Consider the following 10,262-nt stretch of genomic DNA (forward strand, 5'->3'; position numbering starts at 1 on the left):
CATGGGAGATCTTTCCATCTTCTGAGATCTTCTATAATTTCTTTCTTCAGAGACTTGAAGTTTTTATTATACAGATCTTTCACTTCCTTAGTTAGAGTCACGCCAAGATATTTTATATTATTTGTGACTATTGAGAAGGGTGTTGTTTCCCTAATTTCTTTCTCAGCCTGTTTATTCTTTGTGTAGAGAAAGGCCATTGATTTGTTTGAGTTAATTTTATATCCAGCTACTTCACCGAAGCTGTTTATCAGGCTTAGGAGTTCTCTGGTGGAATTTTTAGGGTCACTTATATATACTATCATATCATCTGCAAAAAGTGATATTTTGACTTCATCTTTTCCAATTTGTATCCCTTTGATCTCCTTTTGTTGTCGAATTGCTCTGGCTAGGACTTCAAGTACAATGTTGAATAGGTATGGAGAAAGTGGACAGCCTTGTCTAGTCCCTGATTTTAGAGGGATTGCTTCAAGCTTCTCACCATTTACTTTGATGTTGGCTACTGGTTTGCTGTAGATTGCTTTTATCATGTTTAGGTATGGGCCTTGAATTCCTGATCTTTCCAAGACTTTTATCATGAATGGGTGTTGGATCTTGTCAAATGCTTTTTCCGCATCTAACGAGATGACCATGTGGTTTTTGTCTTTGAGTTTGTTTATATACTGGATTACGTTGATGGATTTCCGTATATTGAACCATCCCTGCATCCCTGGGATGAAACCTACTTGGTCAGGATGGATGATTGTTTTGATGTGTTCTTGGATTCGGTTAGCAAGAACTTTATTGAGGATTTTTGCATCAATATTCATAAGGGATATTGGTCTGAAGTTTTCTATCTTTGTTGGGTCTTTTTGTGGTTTAGGTATCAGAGTAATTGTGGCTTCATAGAATGAGTTGGGTAGAGTACCTTCTGTTTCTATTTTGTGGAATAGTTTGTGAAGAACTGGGATTAGATCTTCTTTGAAGGTCTGATAGAACTCTGCACTAAACCCATCTGGTCCTGGGCTTTTTTTAGTTGGGAGACTATTAATGACTGCTTCTATTTCTTTGGGGGATATAGGGCTGTTTAGATCATTAACCTGATCTTGATTCAACTTTGGTACCTGGTATCTGTCTAGGAACTTCTCCATTTCATCCAGGTTCTCCAGTTTTGTTGAGTATAGCCTTTGGTAGAAGGATCTGATGGTGTTTTGGATGTCTTCAGGATCTGTTGTTATGTCTCCTTTTTCATTTCTGATTTTGTTAATTAGGATGCTTTCCCTGTGCCCTCTAGTGAGTCTGGCTAAGGGTTTATCTATCTTGTTGATTTTCTCAAAGAACCAGCTCCTTGATTGGTTGATTCTTTGAATAGTTTTTCTTGTTTCCACTTGGTTGATTTCACCCCTGAGTTTGATTATTTCCTGCCGTCTACTCCTCTTGGGTGAATTTGCTTCCTTTTGTTCTAGTGCTTTTAGGTGTGTTGTCAAGCTTCTAATGTGTGCTCTCTCTAGTTTCCTTTTGGAGGCACTCAGAGCTATGAGTTTTCCTCTTAGAAATGCTTTCATTGCGTCCCATAAGTTTGGGTATGTTGTGGCTTCATTTTCATTGAACTCTAAAAAGTCCTTTATTTCTTTCTTTATTCCTTCCTTGACCAAGGTATCATTGAAAAATATGGAACGCTTCACGAATTTGCGTGTCATCCTTGCGCAGGGGCCATGCTAATCTTCTCTGTATCGTTCCAATTTTAGTATATGTGCTGCCGAAGCGAGCATGACTGTTGACCTTTCAGGTCTTCATTGTGAGGCATCTTGGCTTACTCTTGCTTGAGATGAATCTGGCTTGTGACCTTTGATCATCCTCTATATAAATATTGGTAGCCTTCTTTGGGTTTGGGAAGTTTTCAGATGTAACCTTTCCAATAGTCCTACCACTGTAACAGCAAGGACCACTTGGATCAATATCACCTGCATAATTAAAGTTATTCCCAAGTTCATGTAAGTTTTCTTCTTTCATCTTCATTGTTTTTCTCTTTTTTTCCCCCTCTCCTCTTTGTATTTGCAAAGAAATTGCCCCTGTTTCTGCTGTTGGCTCTTTTCAGTTATGGGTGTTTTTCATGCCATTTTTTCATCTTGCTGAAAAATCCTGTTTTAGCTCAAGTGATTTACCCTGGTGAGTTTGTTCACTCTGCTTTGCTCATAAAATACTGAATTTTTTTTTCTGAGTTGTCTTGAACCTCACTGAACTTCCTAAAGATACCTATTTTTACTTCTTGATCCAAGAGTTTGCATATATTCATTGCTATGTGATCAGTCTCCCTGGTATGTTATCTTAGGTGAGGCCACATTTCCTGAAAGTTTTAAACAGCTGTTGAAGAGTAAATGATATCTTTGAGTAAAAGGAATTGATACTTAAATATTCTAGTCTTCATAATCGGCGTGTACCCATTTTTGATGGTTTGTGTATGCTTGGCCCTGGGAGTGGCACTGTTGGGAGATGTGGCCTTGTTGGAGTATGTGTGTGTCACTGTGGGTGTGGGTTTACGACCCTCATCTTAGCTGCCTGGAAGTCAGTCTTCCACTAGCAGCCTTCAGATGAAGATGTAGAACTCTCAGCTCTGCCTGCACCATACCTGCCTGGATGCTGCCATGTTCCCACCTTGATGCTAATGGACTGAACCTCTGAACCTATAAGCCAGCCCTAATTAAATGTTGTCTTTTATAAGACTTGCCTTCATCATGGTGTCTGTTCACAGTTGTAAAACCCTAACTAAGACACTATCCTTCCAGAAGCTCTAAAGAGGCTTCCCGTTGTATCTGACCTTTGGTCACTGCTGCTGTTTGAGCACTAGATGACACTCTAGGTTCAGGTTTACTGTCAGTCCAGGATTGGTGTACAGTTGCAATTTCACCTCTGAAATTATGCAGTCCATTCTTGTCCTCAGTTCTATAGCTGATGTGCTACTCAGAATGGTTTGAGGAAAAGTGCTGAAAAAAGGTAACGCAGCTCAATGAGTTACCCTCTGAGTCTGGAGTGGGTCTGGATGCTTCGCATATAGCCAACAGCCTGTGGTTAAGGAGCCAAAAGTCTCTGCCCAGCACTTTGCCTTACTGTGGAAGGTCTAGCGCTGGACTCCAAAGCCACAACTTGGCACTTATTTTCTTCTTCTCTTGGGGTACAATGATTCTCTTAATATCATACTGCCTGGGGTTAGGAGCACGATGGGCAAACAGTGACATGACTAACAATACTATGTTTTATTGCTTCCTGTACTCACAACCCACTGACTGCAACACAGAAATGAGGCAAGACTAAGACACTTGATACTATGGGTTACCAGCTGCTAAAATGAAGTCACAGTGGCCCTGAGACTTGTTACAAGTGATACGGACTATAGCACAATGCTTCCTAAGTTAGGAAGCATTTTCCCAATGCTGTGTTTCTTTGAGTTGGAGGAAGGGTGATATATAAAATCCTTTTCCTCCCATCTCTTCCTCAATGTATTTCCTTACATTATACTAGAACCAAGTGCTATAACAACCCTTCTCTGTTCCAAAGCCCACCTGAACAGTGATTGGCATGTGCTCAGCCAGTCAAAAGGTTTTCTTGAAGGTTTTTATATTATGGCCACTTTGCTCCACTCAGTCTTCATATTAACACTTTTCCTGAGCACTCTCTATTGCCTACCACCTCTGCATTTTAACAGATTAAAAGCTTTGTCCTACCTCTCAGATCTAGACTGATAGCCATAATTCAGTACACTTCTACCAATTCATTAAATTCACTATATAACAGACAGAACTTCGTGTTTCTTCTGTCTTCTCAAATCCAAAGCTGTCTACCTTCAGACTTATACAGCAATCCTAATAGTGTGATCTTTTTGTTTGAGATACATCAAAAACCACACACACACACACACACACACACACACACACACACACACACACCATTTATTGAATTTAAATGCTGTGCTCTATTATTTATGTGGGGTTTTCCTCCCAAGGGTTTGTGTATCAGACAGTCTACATTAGTGTGGCAGTACAAAGAAGAGATGGAACCTTTAAGAGGTGAAGCATGGGAACGGGAAGAAGCCCTGAGTGAGTAAAGTCCTGAGTGAGTATGTGCTGTTGACATGATTATTACCACATCAGTGAACCCCCAATGCTTCTGCCCATGGAAGTGGCAACACCTCTCTAGGTGAGGCTCAGAGGGATAGCAAACCCTTCTTTGGGAGGGTCCAAGCGTGGATGCTGGTAGTACATGCAGAAAATGACCACTGTAGCTCCCTTTCCCCCAGATATTTGCCATCTAGAGACTGCTACAGAGACTATACAGTCTGTTCCTACTGAGATTAGCTAAACCTATCTCTGCAAGTTGTTTCTCCTCCTTTTTCTAGATATCTCAAACCCTGGATGTTCTAACCTTTGTGCAAAGCCACTGTTGTATGTGTGACTTGCTACTGAATGATATATCTAGCTAAGCGGTTTCTTCCCCTCGAGTCCCAGATAAAGCTTCCTTAAGGGTTCTGTCACTTTTCAAGCCTCTATTCCTCCACTGGAGTATCACAGGCTGAGTTCTCATTCTCAGTACATTGGTAGGACTGTGATCTATGCGGGTTGACCCGATTCTACTGAATGACTGTGATTATGCCAACCATTGTACTTTGACACTATGCTAAAGTTAAAGGATAATAGGAATCTCCTCCAAGGATATTCCAGCCCATTTAGAAAGCCAATAAACCTACAAATCACACATGAAACTCTGAGAACAGACCTCTAGATAAAATATTGATCTTCCGGGCAAAGGTTCTATATACACTGTACCTATAAGGTTTCTGAGGGCAGAGGATGAAGGCTGTATATATATTCTTCCAAATTGGCTTCCTTTGTTGGTTTGTAGTTTTTGTTTTGTTTTGTTGGTGTTTGTTTGTTTGTTTGTTTGTTTGTTTTGAGACAGAGTTTCTCTGCATAACCCTGACTATCCTGGAATTTGCTTTGTAGACCAGGCCCCAAACTCACAGAGATCCACTTGCTTCTGCCTTGAGAGTGCTAGGACCAAAGGTGTGAGCTAGCACCGCCCAGCCCCATACTGGCTTCTAAAAAAAACTTTAGTATACAGAACTGATGTAGGATAAGCATTTGATTAATGAATAATTGTTCCAGCTTATAAATTCTAAGTGCTTTGAGCTGTACTATTAAAGTATAAAGGACAGTCCATGTAAACAAAAATACTCTTAAATTATATCCCAGGCAAGTGAAGCCTAGGGTAAGATTTCCAATGTCAAGGCTGAGTCTGAGATCAGTGAAGCACCCCAGCCTTCAAGGCATCTCTGCCTGCTCAAGCAACTTGTTTCTACACATCTTTTAAATCCTAAAGTTCAACTGGGCATTAGAATCTTTGAGAATTCCTCCTGTAGCCTGCTGGTAAACACACCCACACCCACACCCACACCTACACCCACAACCCAGAAGCCACACTCTTCCAGTAGGTTCAGGACAAGTCAGGCAAACTTAGATATCCTTTCCAGTGAGATTTTTTTTTTCTAAAATAGCCACCCATTTGCCCTAAGTTTGACTCCTTATACCAAAAAAAAAAAAAAAAAAAAAAAAAAACAAAAGAAAAGGTACTCAGATTTTTTAAGGTTAAATTTTACTAATTGGGATCACCTAAAAAAACTTCAATGTCACCAATCATCCTTGACTTCTGAGATTTCTCATGGTCCTGGTTAGTCTAAATTTAGCCTACTCAGTTGATTATATCTGTTTTAGTTTAATGACCCAGAATAGAAGTTCATAGAAGTTCAGGTACCACCTGATTAGCATGAAGAAGAGATGTGTAATATAACCCTGTTCTCTAGTCTAGACCTATCTTTAGTATTGTAGCCTACTATTGTATGGAGTTCTTATTGTAGTCATAGTGCACTGCTCATTTGTGTTGTGTTACGACCAACTGCATTTTTTTTATCTAAGATACCACCAAGTTCACTCTCCCTACATGGAGACACTGTATAATAAATCTTCGAACCCAAGGATAAAGTGTTTCCATTTTTAACTAATCAAGTTTTGACTTGATACATTCAAGCCTAAAGTCCAACAGGTTTGAACTAAATAATTAAATTTGAACTCCATAATTAAAATGACTTCAATGCTACCCTAAGTTTAAAAATCGCCCATTTCGTATTTAAAATATGTAATCTATTGAGTATTCCTTAGAAGCAAGGCACAGCCTAAAACTTGGGACTCAACAGAGTCAAAGCCTCTGCTAGCTTGGAGTTTGCATGGTAGGGGAAGGAGTGGGAGAAAGGCTGGAGTCAGAAGTGCTTTTTTTCACCTTCCCAGGGTTCTGGTGCCATGAGCACACCTGCAGTCTTTTAGGTCTTAGATAAGAGCTAAGTAGATCTTTCTCCAGCACTTGAAAAACACCTAGTATCTGTTCTCCCCACCAGTTAAAACTCATTTGTCACAAGAACATAACATCTGACATAAATGTTCTGTTGTAATTCTTTGGTTTTAGTCCAAGTAACCACTCAGGTTCTCTGGTTTGAACTTTCATAATCCCCTTGAGAAGATAAGAAGTCTGACCCACTTTGCCAGTCTGAGATAGAAGCACATTCACATCTACTTTATTTTCCTACCTTATCCCTCAAATTCTAGCTGAATGTTCAGGACTTGCTGCATTCCTGTTGAGCACAAGGCTGTCTTTCCTAAAGTCCGACAAAGCTTGAGATCCTTCCCTTTAGACTATTTGTTCCTTCTGATTACACAACTGCATGCAGTTACTACGGAGTTTTCTATTAACTGTAAAAAAGTTGTTCTAAAGATAAACTTTTATATCCAACTATATATGAAGAAAAGGAATTCTTTTTTAAAGTGTACCATTTTCACTGGCAGAGAAGATGACCACTTGAGAAGGAAAAAAAAATCGAAGGAACTAATCATTCTTAGGGTTGCATTTCAAAAGCTCTGATGCATACACATAAGAAAGATGAAGAAGGCGGGAAGGAGGCTTCAATAGACCCTACCACCCGCAGAAGCAAAGTTACCTTCTCTCTTCTTGTTGATATTTTCTATTTCCTTTGTGTTTTAACTTCACTTTCCAGAAATGAAGCTAAAACCAAGAAAAAAAGACACTTCACTGAACTGGGGCATGGAGCAGGGGTGCAATATAGAAGTTGGGTTAGAAAAGATTGAGTTGCCCGAGACCTATATTCATACAAACTCGTTCTGACACATCACGTCTGGCATTGACAACTGACCCCTGAGCCAGAGAGCTACAGGAAGCCTGCTGGGGAATTTTAGTGATACACCAACCACTCAATTGCCCTTGGCAAAGTACCCTCCCACACCTCCCTCTCTTGCCCCCATCTTGCCAGCCCGGTCCTGTAGGGACTCAGAAGTTGACACTTCATGAGACCATTCCTCCTACAGTTGGCCTCCTTTCACCAATGGATGGAACCCTAAGAATCCCTTTTCTGACCACTCAATAATTCAAGACATCAACTTTATTTTATCTGTTACAAAACTCTGAATGAATGGATATAATGATAATGATGATAATAATAATAATAATAAAGATTATGTATAGAATAGATATGATACTGCTAATTGGATATATGTCTCAGTATGAAATTCACTTCAACTTGTTCCATCTTGGTTTTATATTATCTAGTCAAAAGTAAAAAAAAAAAAAATGTAGGATAGCACATTTCTCAATGAGACACAGCAGAACTCCTATGTCAGCTGAGCAAATGACTGAAATCAATGTAGTGTGTGTGTGTGTGTGCACACACATAGGTATGGGTATACTAGGTATGTATAATGCATGCATTAGTATTCTGTAACCATCACAAATGCCTGAAATGAACAAACTTATAAAAACAAAGGGTTTTGGTTTTTTTGTTTGTTTGTTTGTTTTTTTGTGGCTCATAGGTATGGTAGATTCAGTCCAAAGTTGATGGGCTCCATTGCTTTCGGGCAGGTAGTGTAGCATAGAGTGAGGACATGATAAAACAAAACTCTTCATTTTGTGGTCAGGAAGTGAAGGAGAGGAAGAAGAACAGGCTGGAATCTCATCATCCCTTTCAAGGGTATGACCTAATTAATCTAAAGACCTCTCAATGGTCCCTAATGAAATGGCAGCATAAACCCCATTTGTCTCCATTTATGGCCCAGGCCTGATTTTAAGGAAGGCTATAAGGCACCAGCTTCAGGAATAGACCATAAGTCCCAGAAACTAAGTCATAAGGCACCAGCTTCAGGAATAGACCATAAGATCCAGAACAAGATCATGACCCCTCCTCCCAAAGAACAGCCCGGGGATAACCACAAACATGGGGAAATGTCTTATCTCAGAATGGGCCATCTGAGCTGGGAAGTCCTACTTCATTAGATAGTTGAATGTTCATGACATAGGAATGCAGACCACGGAGCACCTGTGACCCCGTAGGACCCACTAGTGAAATTTTAGATTACCTAATCCTCCTAGATGGTTCCCCTGTTTCCCTATGAGAAGACCTGTGTGCCTTTGTCTAGGGTCACCATTTCAAAGAGTGATTGGCCCCCATATGCTGGGCAGAGCAAATGATCTTTGGTTTTGCATACTGTTTAAGTTTGGGGTCTTACTTCAGCAATTTTCGGACCCTTACACTACCACTTAAAGGGCCACAAGCTGAGGACAATGAAAATAAGGAACCATCTCTTTAGTGGAAATAAATTTTGATCATCAGTTTCCTCATACCCTGGCAGAAAATGCAAACACATATGGTGCATATAAGAATGTTAATACTGGTAGTAATAACATTAGTGAACATACATTTGTAATATACTTTATGTATATAATGTGAGTTATCTTTCTTTATTTCTGCAACAATTCTGGAAGAGATTATTGTCATTTTTTTCATATACTAAGGAATTTCTATTTTAGCTATTCCTTTATAAGACCATGGCCTTATCTTGGGCTTTCTGTTCATAGGACTAGAAAGAAGTGACTTTAGAGCCAGAAATTTTGATTAATAGTGTGACAAGGCCCTTTCTTCCACATACCTCACACCTCTGTGTGATTACCATCCCTTTCCTGCCTCATATATTGTATCAGTAGATTCAATCAAATGATTTCATATAGCTTTCAGCAATGGGGTGAAGAGGCATTCATTAAACATCCTGTTATCTTCATCTATCAGCGACACCCACGGTATCGTATTTGCAGAGCTTTCCATTGGAACATGATTTCTTTGTGTTCAACTTTCCTATAAAGAGATGCTCCCTCAAACACATTGTTGAAACAACCTTCCTAGAAGAAGGGGCAGATTTATATTAAAACAAAGACCATACTATTTGATAAGAAAAGCCACAAAAGACTAGAGTATGAGACACTGGTCTCCAGGTATCAAGGACAGGGCAACCCTGAGCATGTTTCCACAAGTCAAAAGCAGCAGAGAACACGCCCTTGTCAAGCCCTTTCCTGAATTAGCAGCTCTCATGAGAAGCTGGCCTGCAACCTTTAGTTATTGTTTGTGCTTCTGCATATGAATGTATATTAGATGGCACACTGTCAATGTACTGAGTTTGTTTACTAGGTAACAAGAAAGTGCTCATGGGATGAACAAGAGAGGTAAAGAGAATGAGCTGGATCCTTTGGAGGGATGGGGGTGGGGTGGGGGAACCTTTTCAAGAACTGTTATTGTCTTGAGTCACATTTCCCCCAGAACTTGGTTTCGGTCTTCTGTCTCCTTATAAGGGCCTAACACTGAAAGCTTCTGTTTTATAGGAAAGTTCAAAATGTTGTCCAAAGCATGGGAAACCGGAGGCTTGGACAAGCTGGTTGCCTGTTCTTGCTTTACCATTTGCCTTAGCAACGAGAATAAGTACCTGTAAGATAAAATGCTAGCCAGACTTTTAATATCTGAATATTCTTTTAAGCCTTGGCAACCACTGATGCTTCAAAAATAGGAACTTTATCCATCTCCTTCCCCAGGCCTACTACCGAGAGGAGAGAGGGTTTTGGTTTTTTTGTTTGTTTGTTTTTTTGGTTTTTGGGTTTTTTTTTTTTGGTTTTTTTTTTTTTTTTTTGGTTTTTTAGATTTTATTTACTTGCCTCAGGATTAACACATCTAACTGGTGACTCAGTCCAATAAGTGGCCTTCTATAAACCTTCCCCAAATAGTAAGACTTAGAATTGTCAGGTCCTTTCCAAGAATCATAAGCAGGATGTTAGTAATTAATATGCTCAGACATCACACAATTCTTTCTGTAAACACATGGAAACTATTATTTAAAAGATCTCAAAGTGGG

General features: G+C 39.7%; 1 non-coding gene across 1 annotated transcript; it reads right to left on the reverse strand.

The window, feature by feature from the left end:
- Positions 1–1,641: 1,641 nt before the first annotated feature.
- Positions 1,642–1,748, reverse strand: LOC115029676 (U6 spliceosomal RNA). Its single transcript, XR_003835225.1, has one exon. It is a non-coding gene; the product is annotated as a U6 spliceosomal RNA (small nuclear RNA).
- Between the last annotated feature and the right edge of the window lie 8,514 nt (positions 1,749–10,262).

Source organism: Mus caroli, unplaced genomic scaffold (genome assembly GCF_978045245.1).
Source record: "Mus caroli unplaced genomic scaffold, Mus_caroli_1 scaffold_17, whole genome shotgun sequence".
Classification (NCBI taxonomy): Eukaryota; Metazoa; Chordata; class Mammalia; order Rodentia; family Muridae; genus Mus; species Mus caroli.